Source organism: Eriocheir sinensis, chromosome 42 (assembly GCF_024679095.1).
Source record: "Eriocheir sinensis breed Jianghai 21 chromosome 42, ASM2467909v1, whole genome shotgun sequence".
In the NCBI taxonomy this organism is placed as follows: Eukaryota; Metazoa; Arthropoda; class Malacostraca; order Decapoda; family Varunidae; genus Eriocheir; species Eriocheir sinensis.
Window position 1 is genome coordinate 1,477,567 of NC_066550.1, and position 21,607 is coordinate 1,499,173.

At 44.6% G+C, this 21,607-nt stretch overlaps 2 protein-coding genes across 2 annotated transcripts in view; both read right to left on the reverse strand.

Annotated features, from left to right (window-relative positions):
• Nucleotides 1-21,607, reverse strand: part of LOC127009806 (uncharacterized) — a 161,584-nt gene that overhangs the window by 15,055 nt on the left and 124,922 nt on the right. The gene's annotated exons all lie outside the window — the stretch shown is intronic.
• The window catches only part of LOC127009802 (uncharacterized), a 77,082-nt gene that overhangs the window by 15,055 nt on the left and 40,420 nt on the right, over nucleotides 1-21,607 (reverse strand). The window lies entirely within an intron of this gene.

The window sequence follows — 21,607 nt, forward strand, 5'->3', positions numbered from 1 at the left end:
CCAGATATGTTCAAACTCCTCTACCCAGCTTTTGTCCGAAGCCACCTGGAGTATGCACAAGCAGTATGGTCACCGAGATATAAGAGTTTGGCAGACAAAATTGAACAAGTCCAAAAAAGAGCTACCCAACAAGTGGATGGTCTCCAGCACCTCGACTACCCAGAACGACTTAAACTCCTGGACATGCCAACATTGAAATACAGACGCTGTAGAGGGGACATGATAGAACTGTGGAAACACTTCAATCAATACAAAAAGGAGTTACTCCCAGCATCCTTCAAACCCCTGGGCAGACCTAGTCGTCGTCATTCAAGACAACTCTACCTACATCGCCCTGTGGACGGTGTTTATGGAGTGCAGCGGAACACTTTTTATTACCGAACAGTACCCATATGGAATGATCTCCCAGCTGAGGTTGCCGAGGCCGTATCAATGAATTCTTTCAAAAATCGCTTAGATAATCACTGGAATAAGCAAGCATTTAAATATGACCCCTCCAAGCCGCCGCCATGGACAGCCAACCCACAGTCAACATATATCGAGTATCACCAAGTGAGCGCAGCATAGAGTCTCCTAGACTGGACTGCGTTATGTACTTAAGTGTACTTAAGTGTAAGTGTACAGTCGTGGTGGTCCACCGCTGTTTTGGAAGTTGCTGGCGTCTTGCTTCTTCAGCCGCACTTGGTCCGGTGTGTTGGGCATCCACATGCCTTTGTTATCTTAGCTCAAGCTCGTGTATGTGGGCTTCTTTTCGACTGATATGGCGTCTAGAGCTAGCATGATCACCATTCTTTATTATGATGACAAAGACCATGTCAAAATTTGACTTATTAAATAAGAAATTACACAAAGTTCGGCAGCTTTTCCTTGTCGCCAAGCCATCCTCCAGCAGCGCTCCGACACCCATGATCGCACATTCATTTTTCTCAGAAAATAGGATACCAATCACATTTACATCAACATATTTCCACAGGTGAATACTTAGGGCATGTTCACACCAAGTTGCGACACCTGAGATTCATTAATTATGACGGGGGAAGGAAAAATGTAGGCCTCTGTCATTGGCAAAATTGAGCCTCGGGCAGAATGGACATGTTTCCAGTCAACATATTTATTTATAATTCTGTCTGTACGGATAAAATAGGCCCACAATTCAGCTATGTTACTATTTTTTCTTCCTGTAAAATAGTAAATGTGGTACAAAATATGGATTAAAGTTGAGGAAAAATCACGTGACCTGGAAACGGGTGCTGGTTGGTCGGGACGTCACGATGCAGTCGGCAGGCCGCCAACGTTGTGTTACTTCGATATTTTGTGTTGTGGTGTATGTTTGTAGTGGCCAGCAATGCCTGGAGCCGTAACCCGCAGTCGTTGGTGATTCGTGCCAATGTATATATATATATATATATATATATATATATATATATATATATATATATATATATATATATATATATATATATATATATATATATATATATATATATATACGGACAAAAGTACTCCATGTAAGATATTTCTGTCTGTGCCAGTGAATCCTGCAGTAATTTTCTTTATTTCCCCGTCGTACTAACTTTTCATCGTGAACTCAACTATTCTCTCTACTGTCATGTCCTCTGATTATAAAATATTGGTCTGCATTCGTTTTCTTCTTATTCATCTTCAGGCGTTGATTCTCTCTCTCTCTCTCTCTCTCTCTCTCTCTCTCTCTCTCTCTCTCTCTCTCTCTCTCTCTCTCTCTCTCTGACGTTCCAGAGCCATTGTTTTCTCTAAGTTAGGCTAGGTAAGTTTCCATAATACCAATATAAATTCAACCTTGATTATTCTCTTAAGTTCCCCCTCGAACTAACTTTTAATCGCGAACTCAACTATTTTCTGCAGAGCAGAGGCGAATCGGTTGATTTCACTCCCATTTCAATAATATAACATATTTCCAACATTCTTAAGGTGTTCTGTAAGCACCTATAACATACCTGTTGGGCGCAGTTTGGAGCTGGAGTGGCCATAGCTGATAAAAAACAATGGACACAACACTGGTACTGACGTCTGCTGTACTCCGCTTCAGCCTGATGACGTCACGAGCTAATGGTGGCTTCTCCCCGTGAGATGAGAAGAATTTGAGATATCTCTCCAATATCCAGTCAACTAGCGATTTATAGGACGTAATATGTGCACTACGTTATCATTGGTACGTGGCACAATGCATTTCTAAGCTCTTCCCAGAACCGGAAACATGGCCATTGAGCCTGGGCATCTATGTCCCTCAGATTTCTTCGCTATTATATGTTGTAAGATCGTTCTGTTGACATGTATGGGAAAATTAACGCTTTCTGTATCTACATATCGAAGGAAAACGCAAAATTCGCGCTAGTAAATCAGAAATTCCATAAAGGTCGACAGCTCGTATGGAGTATGCATCTCACGTGTGGGGGGCTCCACTCACACGTACAGCTCTCTTGGACAGAGTGGAGTCTAAGGCTCTTCGTCTCATCAGCTCTCCTCCTCTTACTAATAGTCTTCTACCTCTTAAATTTCGCCGCCATGTTGCCTCTCTTTCTATCTTCTATCGATATTTTCATGCTGACTGCTCTTCCGAACTTACTAACTGCATGCCTCCCCCCCTCCCGCGGCCTCGCCACACAAGACTTTCTACTCATGCTCATCCCTTTACTGTCCAAATCCCTTACGCAAGAGTTAACCAGCATCTACACTCTTTCATCCCTCACGCTAGTAAACTCTGGAACAATCTTCCTTCATCTGTATTTCCTCCTGCCTACGACTTGAACTTTTTCAAGAGGAGGGTATCAGGACACCTCTCCTCCCGAAATTGATCTATCTTTCGGCCACTCTTCTAACTCTTGTTAGGAGCAGTGAGTATCGGGATTTTTTTACTAACATTTGTTACTTTTTTATGCCCTTGAATGGACTCCTCTTCTGTAAAAAAAAAAAAAAAAAGCTTTTCCTCATCGCCAAGCCATCCTCCAGCAGCGCTCCGACACCCATGATCGCACACTCATTTTTCACAAAATATAGGATACCAATCACATTTGCATCGACATATTTCCCCAGGTTAGGCCATGTTCACACCAAGTTGCGACACCTGAGATTCATTAATAATGACAGGGGAAGGAAAAATGTAGGGCCAACTCCTCCTACTACTGCTACAAGCCTGCATCGCCTTGCCATTTCAACGTAATGGAGCAAAATAGCCCCGGTCAAAGGTAAGTCCTTGAATCTTATTTTTACCCTTATTCCCTCTTTCAGGTCAGGTTAAGTTAAGGGCGAGGTTAAGTTATGGGCTATGTTATGTTATGTTAAGGATTAGGTTAGGATAGGATACTTAATATGGGGGTCAAAGAGTCCCGGCTAGGAGGTTATAATGTTGGTTTTGGGAAATTTACATCGATTTGTTGGAAATTCTTGCCAAATTTCGCCTATTGAGGCCTCCCCACCATAAACTCTGCTTTTCCGACAAGTCCTCAGCTCCCCCCTGCAGCCTACCGCCCTGCACCGCCCCCTGCCCATAATGCCTGGGAAACTCCTTTACCAAGCTCTGGACCTCGACAACCCTCCGCTGGCACTGTCAGTGAGTCCTCACCTGCCCCTGCAGTCCCCGCTGGGGGTCCACTAGTCTCCGCTTCTGCTGCTGACCTCTCTACTAGTATTCTGCTTTCCCTACAAAAGGAAATAGCCAACCTCTCAGTTGTCCTGGCTCAAGTTTCTGTGCGCCTCGCTGCTGTGGAAGCTCGCCCTGTTCCATAGCTGGGCGTTATCGCGATAAGTTATCTCGATACTTTATCGCTGATAACAAAGTCGTGTTATCGGCCATCCGCTACTTATTTAAATATATATCGGTATCTTCGTTACTTTTGTAAGCAAACTAGCGATAATCGCTACTTTTTTCTGCCTCAGAAAAAAAAAAACGTTGTCTCCCTACTGCGCATGCGTGGCCCGGTGTTGTATGAAAAAACTTCGGAACATGAAATATCTTCGGTGAAGAGATTTCATACTTAGATCATCAAAATTAAAATACTAGGTTGTTTTTTTATGTTACTCAAAAAGGAATATATTAAAGAGAAAAATCATTTAACTTTGCCCCCAGAATGATTATTCATTGCCTCAAATTTGATATTCCATATTCGTTTGTGAGCATGTCATGGTATTGAAGGCACCCGGTGTTGTGTTATTTGGTGACCCATCGTCAAAAGCTGGCGCTTTTGTTTACAAACACTGGTCTCTCGTGAACTGCGCATGCTCCGACCAGTAAGTGTAGACCTGTACAGTCTCACAAAGCTTTTTAACACATTTAAAGTTGCTGGAAAGCTGAATTAAACATAGATCACCACCATCCTCGCTGTTTCTAGAACGACACTCTGTACATATAAATACAACTCGTACAGATCGAGTGTCGTTCTAGAAACAGCGAGGATGGTGGTAGTGGTACTGTATGTCTGATTCAGCCTTCCAGCAACTCTTAATTACGGTTTAAAGCTTTGTGAGACTGTACAGGTCTACGCTTGCTGGTCTGAGCATGCGCAGTTCACGAGCGACCAGTGTCTGTAAACAAAAGCGCGAGCTTTTGACGGTGGGGACGCCAAATAACACAACACCGGTTCAAGCGTTTCTAGTATTACCGTCCATATGTACGTGTCAACGTGTGGTTTTCAGGTTTTGTAAGTTTTCTAAAATACGGATAATGAAAATTTGAATTCATCTATGTTTTTTATTTGAAATATCAATATAGTATCGTTTTCGCCTATCGGACTTATCGCAAGCTAGTATCGGAATTGTGGATTTATATCGGGTATCGGTTATCGGTTATCGCCTATATTTGTGTCTCCATTTAACGAATATCGGTTATCACCGTTAAGGTTTTTCATTATCAGTTATCGGTTATCGGGAATAAGGTTTTCTGTTATCGTGCCCAGCTATGCCCTGTTCCCCCTGCTCCATGTCCTCCTCCTGGCCCGGCTCCTGTGACTGCTGACGCTGGAGGGTCCTCTTCTCTGCCGCTCTCGCCGGCGGCCGATCCCCAGCCTCAGGCAACAGCCAGTACTCCTCTCAGCTCAGTTCCTCCTGTGCAGGCTACGGGAACCCATGTAGCTTCGCGCACCTCCGGCAGCGGTGCCCAGATTGTGGGTGACTCTGGCCTGACCGCAGTCTACTCTCGGCTGGATTCACTGGAGACTTCGGTAGCGGGCATACATACTACCATGCAGGCCATCCTTGCAAGAATGGATGGCACTCAGCAGCAGCCCCTGGATATCTCCTTGACCTCGTAATGGCCTGCACGACCTATCGCTTCCTGACCTGGAACATTAACGGGCTGCGTGCCCGGTTCACTGATCTCCACTCCTATGTTATAACGCAGAAACCCGACGTCATTGCCCTACAAGAGGTCGGGCCCGAGGTGCCACAGATGAGAGGTTATGTGAATCACTCTCTAGGACCTGGAGATGGTAGCAGTAGGGGGTTAACAACATATGTCAAACATGGACTTCCTGTTACTTTTCATGAGATGGGGGTTACGGGGGGTGTGGAGTTTCTAATTGTGTGTCTGCATGTTCCTAATGGTCCCCTGTATTGTATAAATTTGTATGTTCATGCTTGTGCCTTTCGTGCTGACAACCTCCCAGGCTGCTTCTTGGAAGAAAAATCATTGCTAATGGGGGATCTCAATGCTCGTCATAAGGACCTAGGCAGTCATTTGACCACCAATGTAAATGGGATTCGTTGGAAAGCTTTTCTTGACGCCACAGATACTGTAACGCTCACAGGTGACAGTGTCCCTACACACACTCAAGGTGGCAGGTTAGACTATGTAGCCCTGTCCAACATGCCCCCGTGCTCTATTGAGACTTGCTTGTTGCCTACTTTACTCAGCGACCACTTTGCTCTGGAAATTACTCTCCCTTGGTCTTTTGTGCCTATTACACCCAGAAAGAGGCTTACTGTTCCTGCTGCCCGAGTGCCAAGGCTTGCTTCATGTGTTGAGTCTTGGTACACTGTTGCCAAGGCTACCTTCTCTGATGTTAATTCCTTGTATCAGGGCCTTGTTGCAGTTATTGAAGGCTTTGTGTCCCCATCTTATAGGGCTCCTAGGGTATGTGCCGTCACTCATTGCTCCTCCTCTTATGCTAAGGATCCTGTCATACTTTCTTGCCAGCAAACTCTTGCCACCTATCAGCGGCGATGGCAGCGTGACCCCACCGACTATGATGCCAGGGATGCAATGGTGTCCGTTGCTCGACACCTCACTGACCTTCGTCAACAGGCTCGGCAGCGATACTGGGGTGACTTCTTGGGGCGGCTGCGTAAGACTCAGACACTGCAGAGGATTTGGCTCCATGTCCACAGGGTCAGGGGCAAACCTAACCATCCCGTTAGGGATCCTGATCTTGCTGGGAGGGCACAGACTTTATTACAAACATGGACCGTGGACGAATGCCTCTGCTGTGGCTGGGCTGCCTGCCGCCCATCGAGATGCTCTTGCCAGCCATCAGCTGCGGCGCATGGCCCTTGTACATCATAATGTGGCCCTGGTAGACGACACGTGTGTTCCTCTTACTTTGGATGAGCTCCTCCGCGCTCTTCGGCCTGGCACGTCGACGGCCCCTGGTCAGGATGGTTTACCCTATGACGTCCTTTACCCTCTCCTTGCCCTGCCTGATAACCCCATTCTTGATCTCTTTAACATGTCGTATTCCTCCAGTGTTTTGCCTCCTTCATGGAAATCTGCTCTCATTGTTCCCATCCCTAAGGGTGACGGCACTTTTCGTCCAATTTCTCTCACCAGTTGTTTATGCAAGCCAATGGAAAGGGTCATCCTGCAACGACTCATTTATAAGGTGGGTGACTTGATGTCCCCTAATCTCCATGGGTTTATGAAGGGTCGCTCCACTGCCAATTGTTTTGTTGAATGTTTGAGTAATGACACTGTCACCTGCAGAGCTTTTATAGACCTCAAGGGTGCCTTTGATAGGGCCAATAAAGATGTTATCATGGAGGAACTCATCACGAAAGGTGTGAAAGGGAGACTTTAAGGTGGATCAGGGAGTATTTGTACAACAGACGGGCTAGGGTATGGTTCCAGGGTGCAGTATCAACTGATGAGTCCTTTGACCTAGGCACCCCTCAAGGTGGAGTCCTCAGCCCCATGTTATTCAATATCCTTATGGATAAGATTGCCCGGCACTCCTTTCCTCGGGGCACTGAAATTGTCCTTTATGCCGACGACATCCTCATTCAGTGTGATTCCCCTGGAACCCTGACCACAGCCCTGCAGCACCTTGAGGACCTTTGTATACATATGGGTCTGATCGTCAATGCCTCAAAAACTAAATATCAGACAAGTCTCAAAATATGTCGTTCACCGAGCTTTAATACTGTCGTCGCCTTAGGCCGAGTACAATGTTATAAGTATTTAGGAGTGCAACTTAGTTTTAAGAAGTATACCCATTGCGTTGACTATGTACGCAATCTCTGTCTACCTCGCCTTGCCCCGTTACGTGTATTAGCAAACAGGGGTCTTGGAGCAGGAATTCCCATTCTTAGGATGTTCTATCTCTCTGTCATTCGGTCTTTGATTGATTATGCTGCACCAGTTCTGGTGCGTTGTAGCCCCTCTCAACTGAAGCCCTTGGAGCTCATACAAAATGAGGCAATGCGGATTATTCTGGGTTGTCCCAGGACGGCAAAGCTTGAAGTCCTCCGAGCTGAGTTGGAACTGCCCAGTGTTGTCTGCAGAATTCAGGAAATTACTTGCCGCACAGTCTGCCGCATGATTTGTCACGGGGACACTCAGCTTAGGCAGGCTCTTGGTAACTTTCAGCCCACCCCTAACATTCCAGCCAAATCGTACCTTAGAAAACTCCACAAGCTCTTATCTGACCTTGGTGTCCTTGAACCGTGTCTTGCCCTCATTAGCAGCCCTTGTTATCCCTCTTGGAAACCTCATAGAGTCAGTGTTGATATAGAAAAATTAGATAAACCTAAAGATTCTTGGCTTCCTCAAGTCCTGCAGGACCATTTTCTAACCAAATTGTCTGCATATCCCTGCACCCAGGCTGTCCATGTGTTTTGTGATGGATCTGTCAATGGCACCAAGACTGGTTGTGGATTATTTATTAGGGACTATGCCACCCCCTCTGAATACACTGACACTGAGGTTTCTAAGAGGCTTCCTGATCATCTGTCTTCCACAAGGGCAGAACTCTATGCCATATATGAAGCCCTCCATATCACTGTAGCTCTCGGGAAAGATGTGTACCTGTTTGTTGATAGTCAATGTGCCTTGTATGGTCTTCTGTCCTCCTCCCCTTCTGACTGTGATATAGTCAATAAGTGCCTTAGTGCCCTTAGCCTGCTGGAGCGCTGTGGTGCTACTGCACACTTCATCTGGGTGCCCTCACATGTTGGGCTGCCCCATAATGAAAAGGCAGACAGACTTGCTCGTGCTGCCTCTGATGATCTCAATGTACGCCCAGGTGTTGAATACACCTATAATTATGTTAAGAATAGACTTAGATCCCTTGTTAGTGAGTCTGTTACCAATCAGCTTGCCTTGAGGTGTCAGGATGGTAGTCCCTCCAGCCTTCACTATGCCCAGGTATCAAGTATCTGCACCCACACTTATGGTAGGCTTAGTGCATCCTATGATCTGGTGGTGATGCGGCTGAGGCTGGGCTATAGATATTACTGGGAGGTCAGTGGGGCTGACCCTGTACCTTGCCGCTTGTGTGCCAGGCCAGGGGGTCACACGCTCAAACACTATGTCCTGCAATGTTCTGCTATTAGTGCCTACCGCCCACAGGGCCACTGGGACCTGCCTGGGCTGGTGGGCTGGTTCATTAACAATAATGTTCTTTCAGCTGTGCTCAGTGAGTATCCTGCATTTGCCTCTAGATTGTAGTCCATATGTACAGTCCCTTATGTCTGCTCCCTTGACTAAATCAAGGCCTTTATTTTTTTAGCACTTGTCCCCTACCATTGTATCTTTTTAGTTTCCTGGTGCTACTTACACATGTATCCTTAGTTGTATAATCACACTCTGTACTGCCTGGGGGTTGGGATGGCATGCTCCTCCCTTCTCCTTTGTTGTTTTACTTGCAACAATAAACTATCAATCAATCAATATGGTAGTGTATAAACATTTTTGTTCACCTTTTTTGTTTCAACTCCTTGTCATTCATGTACTTTTTATTGCATTAAATTTTCGTTTACAGTTTCAAATTCAGCACATTTTTCCGATTCAGATGGAATATGACATGTACCAATGTAACAATAATCAGTGGGTAAAAAATGGACAAGAAAATAACAAGTCTATCTGACAGGATCGCCGAGGCGCTGGTAACTTGATAATAGCAATAGCAGACATAACTATGTGATAATAAATTTCTCTCTGTCTCGCCATCCGTCACCTTAGCCTAAGATGGCCGCCAGTTGCTTCAAAATCCAGGCTCTGGGAACCCTCCATGTATATAACTCTGTGGGGGCAAGTGCCCCCTCTTGCCCCCACGTGCGGGCGCCCATGGGTACAGCAGATCTCTCTCTGTGTGAGGGGTGTGGCAGGGTGTGGCGCATGTCGTGCTGGAGTGTGTCAAGTGTGGCAGAGAGAACGAGGATGACGCAGGGGTTTGTGACGAGATGGGACGTGGAGTGGACGTGTTTGCTGGGAGGAGTGGAAGATCGAGTTGCTGAGTGGAGGCACGAATGGACGAGTGATGGAAGCAGTGAAAGAGTTCTGGGAAAGAATTTAGCGTACAGAATGTAGGGAACAGTATTTTGTCCCATGTACGCAGGATTGTGTCTGTTCTGTAGTAGGTTTTGTTTCTTTTCACAGGAGCTGCCGTTACAAAGGCCTGACGGGGCGAGTCACCTGTGACATCAAGATCAAGCGGAGAAAGATCCAAAAGGGGCAGCTGTGACCTGAAGGGCCTTGGCAGTGTTTCTCGCGGAGGAGGAGCCTGGCGCCCAGGGTGAGTGTGCGGGTGGCGGGGGAGGGAGGGCCAGTGTGTGGACGGTAGGGATGGGCAAAGTATGGGATTTTGGGTAATCGCGGTACGGGTACCCGACCTGGCCTACCTGAGATACCTGGGACCAGTACCCGGTATATACCCGATATCCATTAGAAACAAATAGCCGCCAGCGCGCGGTGATCCTGGACCAAAGTTGAGACGATTACTGAGAGGGTGTCGGGGTGAGTATGTCAGCGCGATGCTTACCCGGGAGGCCGAGACACCCGGGACACTGCCGAGAGTGTGTGCCTCTAATAAGTAGGGACGGGTAGCGATCGTGTGAGACTTAACTGGCTGTACAGTGTGTATGTACCTACTAGTGGATAGCATATTAACACCAGGAATAAAGATCATTTTCCTAAGGTTATTTATATCTTATTCCACTTAAGTTACATCATTTTTTTTCAAGAATAAAGAACATAATTTAAGTGGGAGCCGTTACAAGGTTACTGTACAATGTTGCCAGATTGTCGTACTCTGCCTCTTATGTTTGATGATTTATAATCCAAAAATGGCTTTCATCACCCAAATAACTGCATTCCTATATGGTTATCCTTAAAATGGTTAATTATTGGTGCTTCTTGGCAATAGTTATGGGGCAGAAACCGGTAAATATGCGGCTCTTGAGTACGATAGTCTGGCAACAATGCACTGGTGCGCACATCCGTACTCTTTACCCGATTATTCTCCTTATAATAGTATTACAGAAAATACCCGTCATGATACCCGACAATCTAAGTTGGTCCCGGGTACCCGACTGGCTGCTTGGTACTCTTACTCCCCGGGTATCTGCCTGTTCCTACGGGCCACACAAACAAACTAACAAAACTAACAAAAGTCAGGCTGATAAAAAAGAAAAGCTAACGGTAGAAGTCGGCAGCGGAATAAGACAGGGATGCATGGGCTCGACGACATTGTTCAAATTAGTTACATATAAAATTATACATCAGTTGGAAAAGGTGAACAAAGGGTACAGAGATGAGAACTTTAGCATAACATCACTCTTCTTTGCGGACGATGGAATGTTACTTGCAAGTAGTGTAGAAGATGCAAAAGAGGTGATAGAACAAGTATTGGCATCAGGGAGGGAATGTGGCCTAGAAATTAATAAGCAAAAAAGCAATATTATTATATTTAATATATAAGTGTGTTCAAATTTTTTTTATTTGAATTCAGATTATTGGTTATTCTCCAATGTTTGTTAGTTGCTTTGTCAGGTAAAGGTCCAGTTTAACTCCAGCACCTTCATTTTGGTCTATTTTCTTTCAAACCTTCACAAAACCCTTTGTATACATATAATACATTAGTAAAAAGTGGCGGACACCTAAAACATTCCGGCAAGTAGGTTGTGCTGCATGTCCTAAAGAAAATAAATAAAAACCGCGCGTGGTGAACCTGGTCTCACATGCGTGGGCTAATCGCAACTCAAGCCATCGCTAACCGAGGGTACCATCGCTAACCGAAGGTACCATCGCTAACCAAGGGTACCATCGCTAACCAAGGGTACCATCGCAAACCAAGGGTACCATCGCTAACCAAGGGTACCATCGCTAACCAAGGGTACCATCGCTAACCAAGGGTACCATCGCTAACCAAGGGTACCATCGCTAACCAAGGGTACCATCGCAAACCAAGGGTACCATCGCTAACCAAGGGTACCATCGCTAACCAAGGGTACCATCGCTAACCAAGGGTACCATTGCTAACCAAGGGTACCATCGCTAACCAAGGGTACCATCGCTAACCAAGCGTACCATTGCTAACCACCCTAAAACAGCCCCAAGCCATGACTCAAGGTCATCTGGGGCTCGGGCTGAAAGGGCCGGAGCCCCGGATGCCCTTGAGTCATCGCTCGGGGCTGTTTTAGGGTGGTTAGCAATGGTACGCTTGGTTAGTGATTAGCCCATGCATGTGAGACCAGGTCCACCACGCATGGAATTTTTTTTTTTTAGAACATACAGCCCAACGGCTGCCGTGCTGAGGGCCTAAACCCTCTGCGAGCTATTTTGCGGCGGTGGCGGCACCACCGTAAATGTTACGTATCATAAGGCAGCGTTTTGGTAAGTTAGGAAAGTTCGTAGTATATACGTAGTATATACGTATCATACGTCCCCTCCTAAAATACCGATGTTGTATTTAGGTAGTGTTTGGTTGCGTCACTATAATACGTTTCCTAAACATAACTTAGACATAATTGTAATTCGTGTTACATCGACGAATACACTACGTAATGGTTTTACGTCATGATGATGGTGATGGTGATGGGGACGTGGTAAAAAGGTAGTAGAAACTTTAGAAAACGTATTAATGGACGTCGTCATAAGGTTGCAGAAAGGTCGTGAGTTACGTTGTGAAATACGTTGTAAGGATGTACCTGGGAGTCCACACAATTACGTAAAAGTTACAAAACCGCTACCTTTATACAACGTAGTAAATACATAATTGTGTTAGCTGGGAATATGGGCACAGGCTCAATACGGTGGTCCCTCGCCATCCCTGGTTCTGGCGCGCTTTCCTTGCCGTAGCTCCTCCCATTTTCACAGTGCTACCACTACAAATAAAGATGAAGTCTCTCTCTCTCTCTCTCTCTCTCTCTCTCTCTCTCTCTCTCTCTCTCTCTCTCTCTCTCTCTCTCTCTCCCTCGAGTTGCCGTCTTTTACCAATTTCATGAATTCAACACACATCTCAAGTCCTGCCCCGCCGCCCCCCTTCTCTTTCATTTAGAAATTAATTAGTCATCTGTATATAGGCGACATCCCCCTACTACTTACCCCTCCCACCGCCTCTCTCTCTCTCTCTCTCTCACTTAGGATTTCAACACACATCTCAAGTCCTGCCCCGCCGCCCCCCTTCTCTTTCATTTAGAAATTAATTAGTCATCTGTATATAGGCGACCTCCCCTTCCTTCTTACCCCTCCCCCCTCCTCTCTCTCTCTCTCTCTCACTTAGGATAAATTAATTAGTCATATATATAGTAACCAGTAAAGCAAATAAAGATGAAGTCTCTCTCTCTCTCTCTCTCTCTCTCTCTCTCTCTCTCTCTCTCTCTCTCTCTCTCTCTCTCTCTCTCTCTCGAGTTGCCGTCTTTTACCAATTAATTTCTCATAAATGAGAGAGAGAGAGAGAGAGAGAGAGAGAGAGAGAGAGAGAGAGAGAGAGAGAGAGAGAGAGAGAGAGAGAGGAGGGGGGAGGGGTAAGAAGGAGGGGGAGGTCGCTTTCTTGTTGTAGTGGTAGCACTGTGAAAATGGGAGGAGCTACGGCAAGGAAAGCGCGCCAGAACCAGGGATGGCGAGGGACCACTGTATTGAGCCTGTGCCGGAATATGCTCCCCACCTAAAAGAACCGATTTCCCCCTTTTTCTACTTTTAAGTACTTGATCCTTCATATTATGGTTCAGGGACATGTATTTCGTTCTTTAACTATGATATGGAGGCGTATTATCGTATTTTGGAGGCGTGGAGTCAATCTCCACAATTACCTTCAATTACTGGCAACACGAACCCTTGAAGCAGATTTGAAATGCGGTTAATCAGGATTCACGTGTTCGAACAGCTCGGGCAGGAGGTTCGAGAGCCTGCATTTGCACTAGAACCCACAGTACCCTCTAGGGCGCGACATTGGACGGATCACGGGTAGCAAGTGGTTTTGCTTGTGTCAGTGATAAACAATGAAGATACACCTTGTTTGGTTCCATGGACTCTGCTAGCAGGACAGAAACCATGCGACGAGGTGACAACTTACTAGAACCAGTGGTAGCGAGAGGGCATGAGTGTGGTGTAGGCGGTTCATGTGGACGCAGCTGGCCCCCGGCGCCACGCCAGACCAGTGAGGCGAGCATCGTTTGGTGGGTTCACTACGCTTCTCTCCCAAAACAAGCTTGGCCTCCAGTGGGAATGCTTGGTTTCCATATGGGGAACACCAAATTTGTCGCAAACACTTATTCTAGTGGTCGTGTGAGGAAAAGTCCCTAAATGTAGGGAATTTCCCTAGATCTAGGGTATTTTTCTCCCCCCCCCCCCCCCTCTCAAAAATATGCGATTGCGACGGAGTTCGTGTCCCCCACCCGAAATCCTGCATTCCCACAGGTCCCCAAGCTTGTTTTGGGGGTGAGGGGGGATTATGGGCAAACTCTAGAATTTTACCCCTGTGTTTTCAAATGTCCTCGTATATGTTACAGTAAAATCTTCAAAACAGTAAATTTTTAAATTTCCTAGAATTTTCAGAAAAGGTGAACAAAGGGTACAGAGATGAGAACTTTAGCATAACATCACTCTTCTTTGCGGACGATGGAATGTTACTTGCAAGTAGTGTAGAAGATGCAAAAGAGGTGATAGAACAAGTATTGGCATCAGGGAGGGAATGTGGCCTAGAAAATTAATAGTCAAAAAACAATATTATTATATTTAATACACTACGTAATGGTTTTACGTCATGATGATGGTGATGGTGATGGGGACGTGGTAAAAAGGTAGTAGAAACTTTAGAAAACGTATTAATGGACGTCGTCATAAGGTTGCAGAAAGGTCGTGAGTTACGTTGTGAAATACGTTGTAAGGATGTACCTGGGAGTCCACACAATTACGTAAAAGTTACAAAACCGCTACCTTTATACAACGTAGTAAATACATAATTGTGTTAGCTGGGAATATGCTCCCCACCTAAAAGAACCGATTTCCCCCTTTGTCTACTTTTAAGTACTTGATCCTTCATATTATGGTTCAGGGACATGTATTTCATTCTGTAACTATGATATGGAGGCGTATTATCGTATTTTGGAGGCGTGGAGTCAATCTCCACAATTACCTTCAATTACTGGCAACACGAACCCTTGAAGCAGATTTGAAATGCGGTTAATCAGGATTCACGTGTTCGAACAGCTCGGGCAGGAGGTTCGAGAGCCTGCATTTGCACTAGAACCCACAGTACTCTCTAGGGCGCGACGTTGGACAGATCGCGGGTAGCAAGTGGTTTTGCTTGTGTCAGTGATAAACAATGAAGATACACCTTGTTTGGTTCCATGGACTCTGCTAGCAGGACAGAAACCTTGCGACGAGGTGATAACCTACTAGAACCAGTGGTAGCGAGAGGGCATGAGTGTGGTGTAGGCGGTTCATGTGGATGCAGCTGGCCCCCGGCGCCACGCCAGACCAGTGAGGCGAGCATCGTTTGGTGGGTTCACTACGCTTCTCTCCCAAAACAAGCTTGGCCTCCAGTGAGAATGCTTGGTTTCCATATGGGGAACTCTAAATTTGTCGCAAACACTTATTCTAGTGGTCGTGTGAGGAAATCCCTAGATCTAGGGTATTTTCTCCCCCCCCCCCCCCCTCAAAAATATGCGATTGCGACGGAGTTCGTGTCCCCCACCCGAAATCCTGCATTCCCACAGGTCCCCAAGCTTGTTTTGGGGGTGAGGGGGGATTATGGGCAAACTCTAGAATTTTATCCCTGTGTTTTCAAATGTCCTTGTATATGTTACAGTAAAATCTTCAAAACAGTAAATTTTTAAATTTCCTAGAATTTTCAGAAAATTTACAAAGTGACTGTTTCAATCAGTAAATTCACAAAATTACTAAAAAATTTAGGTTTGGTTAGGTTAGGTTAGGTTAGTTGATTCTCCAGTAAATTTGTAAATTTCCTAAATTTTTTAGTTTACAAATTTATTGGAGCATCAACTAACCTAACCTAACCAACCTAACCTAACCCAACCTTACCTAAATTTTTTATTAATTTTGTGAATTTACTGATTGAAACAGTCACTTTGTAAATTTCCTGAAAATTCTAGGAAATTTACAAATTTACTGTTTTGAAGATTTTACTGCAACATATATACCATCACCAAGGTGGACATGTTGAAATTTATGGTAGAGACTTTCTTCATGCATCCCTCCTTCTCTTGGAGTAAAGTATTTGTTTCTGGCAGATTTAGATGTGTTTTGAATTATTCAGGCAATTGTTTTCACGTTAATTACTGTAGTCAGTGTCACGAGAGTTGGCAGGGACAATCCTTCAGGGATGGATTAGCAGACTTGGCACCCTTGCCGGGGTGACTCTTGCTCTTGCTGTACAGGGACCCGTTGAGAGTCATGCCTTAATGCCGGCACAACCTGTAAAAGAAAAAAAAAAAAAAGAGAAGCAGTATCCATCAATACCTTCTTATTCCCTATTTCTTACACACCACATCTTTTCCGGAAAACTCTTCATGGCTTCTATAATTCTCTCATTTGCTTCACCACTTAGTCCCAGCAGCAGCAGCATCCATTCCCTCTATGTTCTTGCAATCCTTCCATTCACAACCCAGCCCATCTCACTCAGTGCCACCCTCATCATCTCCGTCCTTTCTCTCTGATACCTCCCACACACCACTGTGACACCAGTATCACATGCGCCACAGTTTCATCCACACCCCTGTCACACATCTGACACACTTTGCTGCGGGACTCAGACCACCTGTAATTTCTTGCATTCACATTCATACACTGCGCTCGAGCTTGGAAGAGAAGATCACCATCCAGGCTTCCATCATGCCAGCTGACACACTGCGGGGCTTCCTTTTCCCTGTACCACTCCAAAGTACTCTTTCGCTCCATCGCATGTTTCCACCTCCTCAGACCGTCACCTTTCACTGCACTGTATGTCTCTCTCTTCCACTTTCTCACATCCCCTTCTAGACCTTCACTGTTCCTGTCAGTCACCTTCCATTCAAAGAATCGCCTCCCTTCCTCCCTGCTCACCCACCTGACTCGCATACCACTGTCACCAACCATTCTCATGCAGTTCTTAATCCATTTGCTCTCATGCACACTCCACAAGTAAACCTTCCGTGCCAGTCTTGCATCATCCATTCGTTCTAGTCTAACTTTGTATCTAAGGGTAGCCTTCCTATGTCTTTCCCTGAAAGTACTCCACCCCATGTCACCCCTCAAAGCTTCCACCGCAGCATACCTTGGCAGGGGCGGATCCAGAAAATTGATTTTGGGGAGGGCCTGATTGTAAAATTTCATAAGTTAGCGACAGCCTCAAAACAGTAAAGACCAATGGATAGTGATGGCGGTTTTTTGCTTAAAATTCGCACCTCTCGAGCAATCAATTTATGTGTGACAAGTGAATTTTTCTTGTATATATATATATATATATATATATATATATATATATATATATATATATATATATATATATATATATATATATATATATATATATATATATATATATATATATATATATATATGTATGTATGTATGTATGTATGTATGTATGTATGTATGTATGTATGTATGTATGTATGTATGTATGGATGGATGGATGGATGGATGGATGGATGGATGGATATCTATCTATATATATATATATATATATATATATCTATATATATATATATATATATATATATATATATATATATATATATATATATATATATACATGAAGTGCAATCAATATTTAAGCTGGCAAGCAATAACAAGAAACAATTCACATTGTACATCCGACCAGTGAAAAGGCAAATCTGAACATGTAGAAATCATCACCATTCGAAGAAAGCTAAACGTTTATTTCGATATGTAAGCAGCAAGGGTGATCATAATACAGGTCATATATAAATTACAAACCTAACCTTTACAAAAAAGAGTTAATATGCAAAATTAGACACAGCTGAAGATAAAGAGGAATTCATATAGGGCTTCTTTTACATGGGATTGAGGTAACACATTTGCAAAGATTGGCTGATCTAAAGAAATAAATTTACAAATTCCCAAGTATTCAACAAGTGCCTCACTAAGCAAAGAGTAGTCGGCAATTTTTTTCACCGAATTTGCTTATCACTCTCAACTGAAATGGGGATATCATAGTGGACACAGAGGAGGGCAAGTCCGTTCAGGCGCTCTTGGCCGACGGTACTCCTCAGATAGATTTTCAGCCTTTTCAATGCTGAGAAAGACCTCTCGGCTTCCGCGTTGGAGACTGGAAGCGTCAACAGAGTTTTCAAGAGAATGGCGAGATTAGGGAGCATGCTGGTGCTGGCGTGTGCCTGGGCTTCTTTGATAGTTTGGAAGACCGGAACAGATAATGCCCAGCGCTCCACTTACTCCTTCACGAGTGTCAGGGATTCGATGTCGAGCTCGTAGAGCTTCGCCGCTTGAAGCAGAGCTGCAACATTCGTTTCGGACCCTTTGAGGAGTTGCTTAAGCTGAAGTGCGACAGTCACTGTGTCATTGTCAAACCGACTCTTCAACTCAGCCAAGACGTGGTCCTTGAACGGAATGTACACCGCCCGGCGGTAGTACTCCTCGGCATTCTCGCACGGAACATTTGATCGCTGGGTCTGTCGTCCACAGAGTCGTGGCACAGGGATGGTGTCATGTGATGACCCCACCTCGACCAAAAGCTCTTCCGCTTTCATGAACACGTCGTGGAAATCATTCTCCGCATCTGCTCTGAACTTGGCAAAAATGGTCTCAATGCCACGAATCATGGCATAGGCTGACACCAGGTCGCCATCTTTTCTCTGAAGAGTTCGGCTCGGCTCGAGAGTATGCGCCAATATACACTCCATTACAACCAGTCCAACGAGAAAGCGGGGAACACGTATGGCGATGAGAAGGTGCCCAGCGGTGGCGTCAAGTTCTTCCTCGAGAAAAACAGCGATGACAGGCAGAAATTCAACAAAAACCATCACTGCGTCATGCCTCTCAATCCACCTGGTGGGGCACAGGGGAACAAGCTTTACGCGCTTGGCACATATTCGAAGAATGAACGAAGTTGTACATCTCGGTCAGTGTTTGAAGAGCGATCTTCACTTCCCTGACGTCGCACGCCTTCGTCAGTACTAGATTCTGCCGGTGGTTAAAGCAGTGGATTGACTTGGCCAGGGTGTACTTCTTTATGAGTACTGCGACACACCCTTTGAATTTTCCCATCATGGCACTTGCTCCATCGAAACCAAGTCCCCTGCACTTGGCAATGTCCAATCCGAGGTCTTCAACGGTGCGCAAAAGGAGCCAGGCTACACCTTTACCGGTGAGGTCTTGGGCGTGCACAAAGGCAAGGAAGTCTTCCCTTATTTCCTCTTGGAAGTGCCGAATGGTGATAGTGGCCTTGTCTGCCCTCGTATGGACTATGCATCTCACCTGTGAGGGGCTCCACTCACACAGCTCTTCTGGACGGAGTGGAGTCTAAGACTCTTCGTCTAATCAGCTCTCCTCCTCTTACTGATAGTCTTCTACCTCCTAAATTCCGCCGCCATGTTGCTTCTCTTTCTATCCTCTATTGATATTTTCATGCTGACTGCTCTTCTGAACTTGCTAACTTCATGCCTCCCTCCCTCCCTCCCGCGGCCTCGCTTCACACGACTTTCTACTCATGCTCATCCCTATACTGTCCAAACCCCTTATGCAAGAGTTAACCAGCATCTCCATTCTTTCATCCCCTTCACTGGTAAACTCTGGAATAGTCTTCCTTCGTCTTTATTTCCTCCTGCCTATGACTTGACCTTTTTCAAGAAGAGTGTATCAAGACACCTCTCCACCCAAAATTGACCTCTTTTTTGGCTACTCTTTACTTTTTACTTTTGTGGGAGCAGCGAGTAGCGGGCTTTTTTTACTCTTTTTGTTGCCCTTGAGTCGCATCCTTTGATGTAAAAATAAATAAATAAATAAATAAAAGTATAGATTCAGAGATGAATTTAGCAATATATTCATTGATCTTCATACAATCTGTAAAAGAAGCAAAATGCAGCTTCTCTAACATGCTTTTTAATTGCAATGTTAAAGAATAGTAAAACATGAAAGACCTCTTCTAATTTTCCAGTTTTATGCTAAAAAACAGTTGTGTGTGAGAGAGAGAGAGAGAGAGAGAGAGAGAGAGAGAGAGAGAAATTTAATACCACATATAATTAAAACCACAATACCTGATGAAACTAACAAAGATACACACAGAAAAAAACACTGGTTTTATTGATGGGTTTTTGGTTTAAACCAGGGGTGTCAAACTCATGGCCCGCGGGATAGTTATAAATGGCCCGCAGTATCACGGTAACTTCATTCTTGTCAATGTGTTTTCTACCTTACTGGCCCCACTGACGGCAATACAGTGTTTTATTTGGCCCTTTAAGGTTTTTGATTTTTACACCCCTGGTTTAAACCACCAACCCTGCTGTACATAATTAAAATGACACCCCTGGTTTAAACCGGCAACCCTGCTGTACATCATTAACATGACACCCCTGGTTTAAACCACCAACCCTGCTGTACATAATTAAAATGACACCCCTGGTTTAAACCACCAACCCTGCTGTACATAATTAAAATGACACCCCTGGTTTAAACCACCAACCCTGCTGTACATAATTAAAATGACACCCCTGGTTTAAACTGTCAACCCTGCTGTACATAATTAAAATGACACCCCTGGTTTAAACCACCAACCCTGCTGTACATAATTAAAATGACACCCCTGGTTTAAACCACCAACCCTGCTGTACATAATTAAAATCTTACATAATTACCACACTACTAATGAAACTAACAAAGATACACACAAAAGAAACAAAAAAAAATGGTTTTATTAGTTGGTTTAAATCACTTTTTTAATGTTTTACACCATGATTTAAATAATTTTGGTTTAAACCCTGGGTTTTCCAGATTCATTTCATCCACTAACTCATCCAGTATCTCTCCATTCCGGTTCCTTCTCTCCCCAAGCACACCCACGTGTCCATTCATATCTCCCATGACAATAACTTTCTTCCGGCATACTCCCTCACAACTTTCCTCACCACGTCATACTTCCCTCTGTTCTCCCTCACGGCTCTCTCACCTTCCACTGTCATGTACACCACAATCACTATCAACCTCTCAGACTTCCCCTTGGCATTCACACACTCCACTTTCACTGCTAAAACATCTTCACTGTCAGCACTGGCCCCTACATTCACTTTTTCCACTCTGAAAGCCTTACTTTTCCTGTAGAGTAAGGCTACGCCTCCTCCACATGTGTTCTGCTTCTTTCTGCCCTTCCCAATCGTCTCAAACACTTCCCCATCCACATGCACGTCATCCCCTAAGTGAGTCTCAGTCACACCAACCAGATCAACCTTCCACTCATCCAGCTCCCTGCTCACGTCATCCAAGTTACCTGTAGCCAAGGCTGGCACTACGGTACGGTACGGTTGAAATTTTGATAAAAAGTATGGTACGATTTTTTTCCTTATGTACGGTAGGGTATGATATAGGTACGGAAAATATAGCAAAATTCCGAACCGTACCGTACCACAGGCTTAAAACAAGTCATCATCCTAAGATTTATTTATTTATTTATTTATTTGTTTATTTATTATTTTTTTTTTTACTTTCCCATCAGCTCCTGGTAGGCTATATTTAGGAAGCTTGATACATGTATAGTCACTTTGTAAATGTGCCTTTTCAAATTTATTGACACCTTTATTATTTTTTCTCAAATATTTATTTTTTTATATATATGCATATATTTTCCTGATGGTGCGATAATGGTACGGAATCACGGTACGGTATTTTTATCGTACTGTACGGTACAGAAGAAGAGCTGGGGGTACAGTACGGTATTTTTTCAGGTACGGA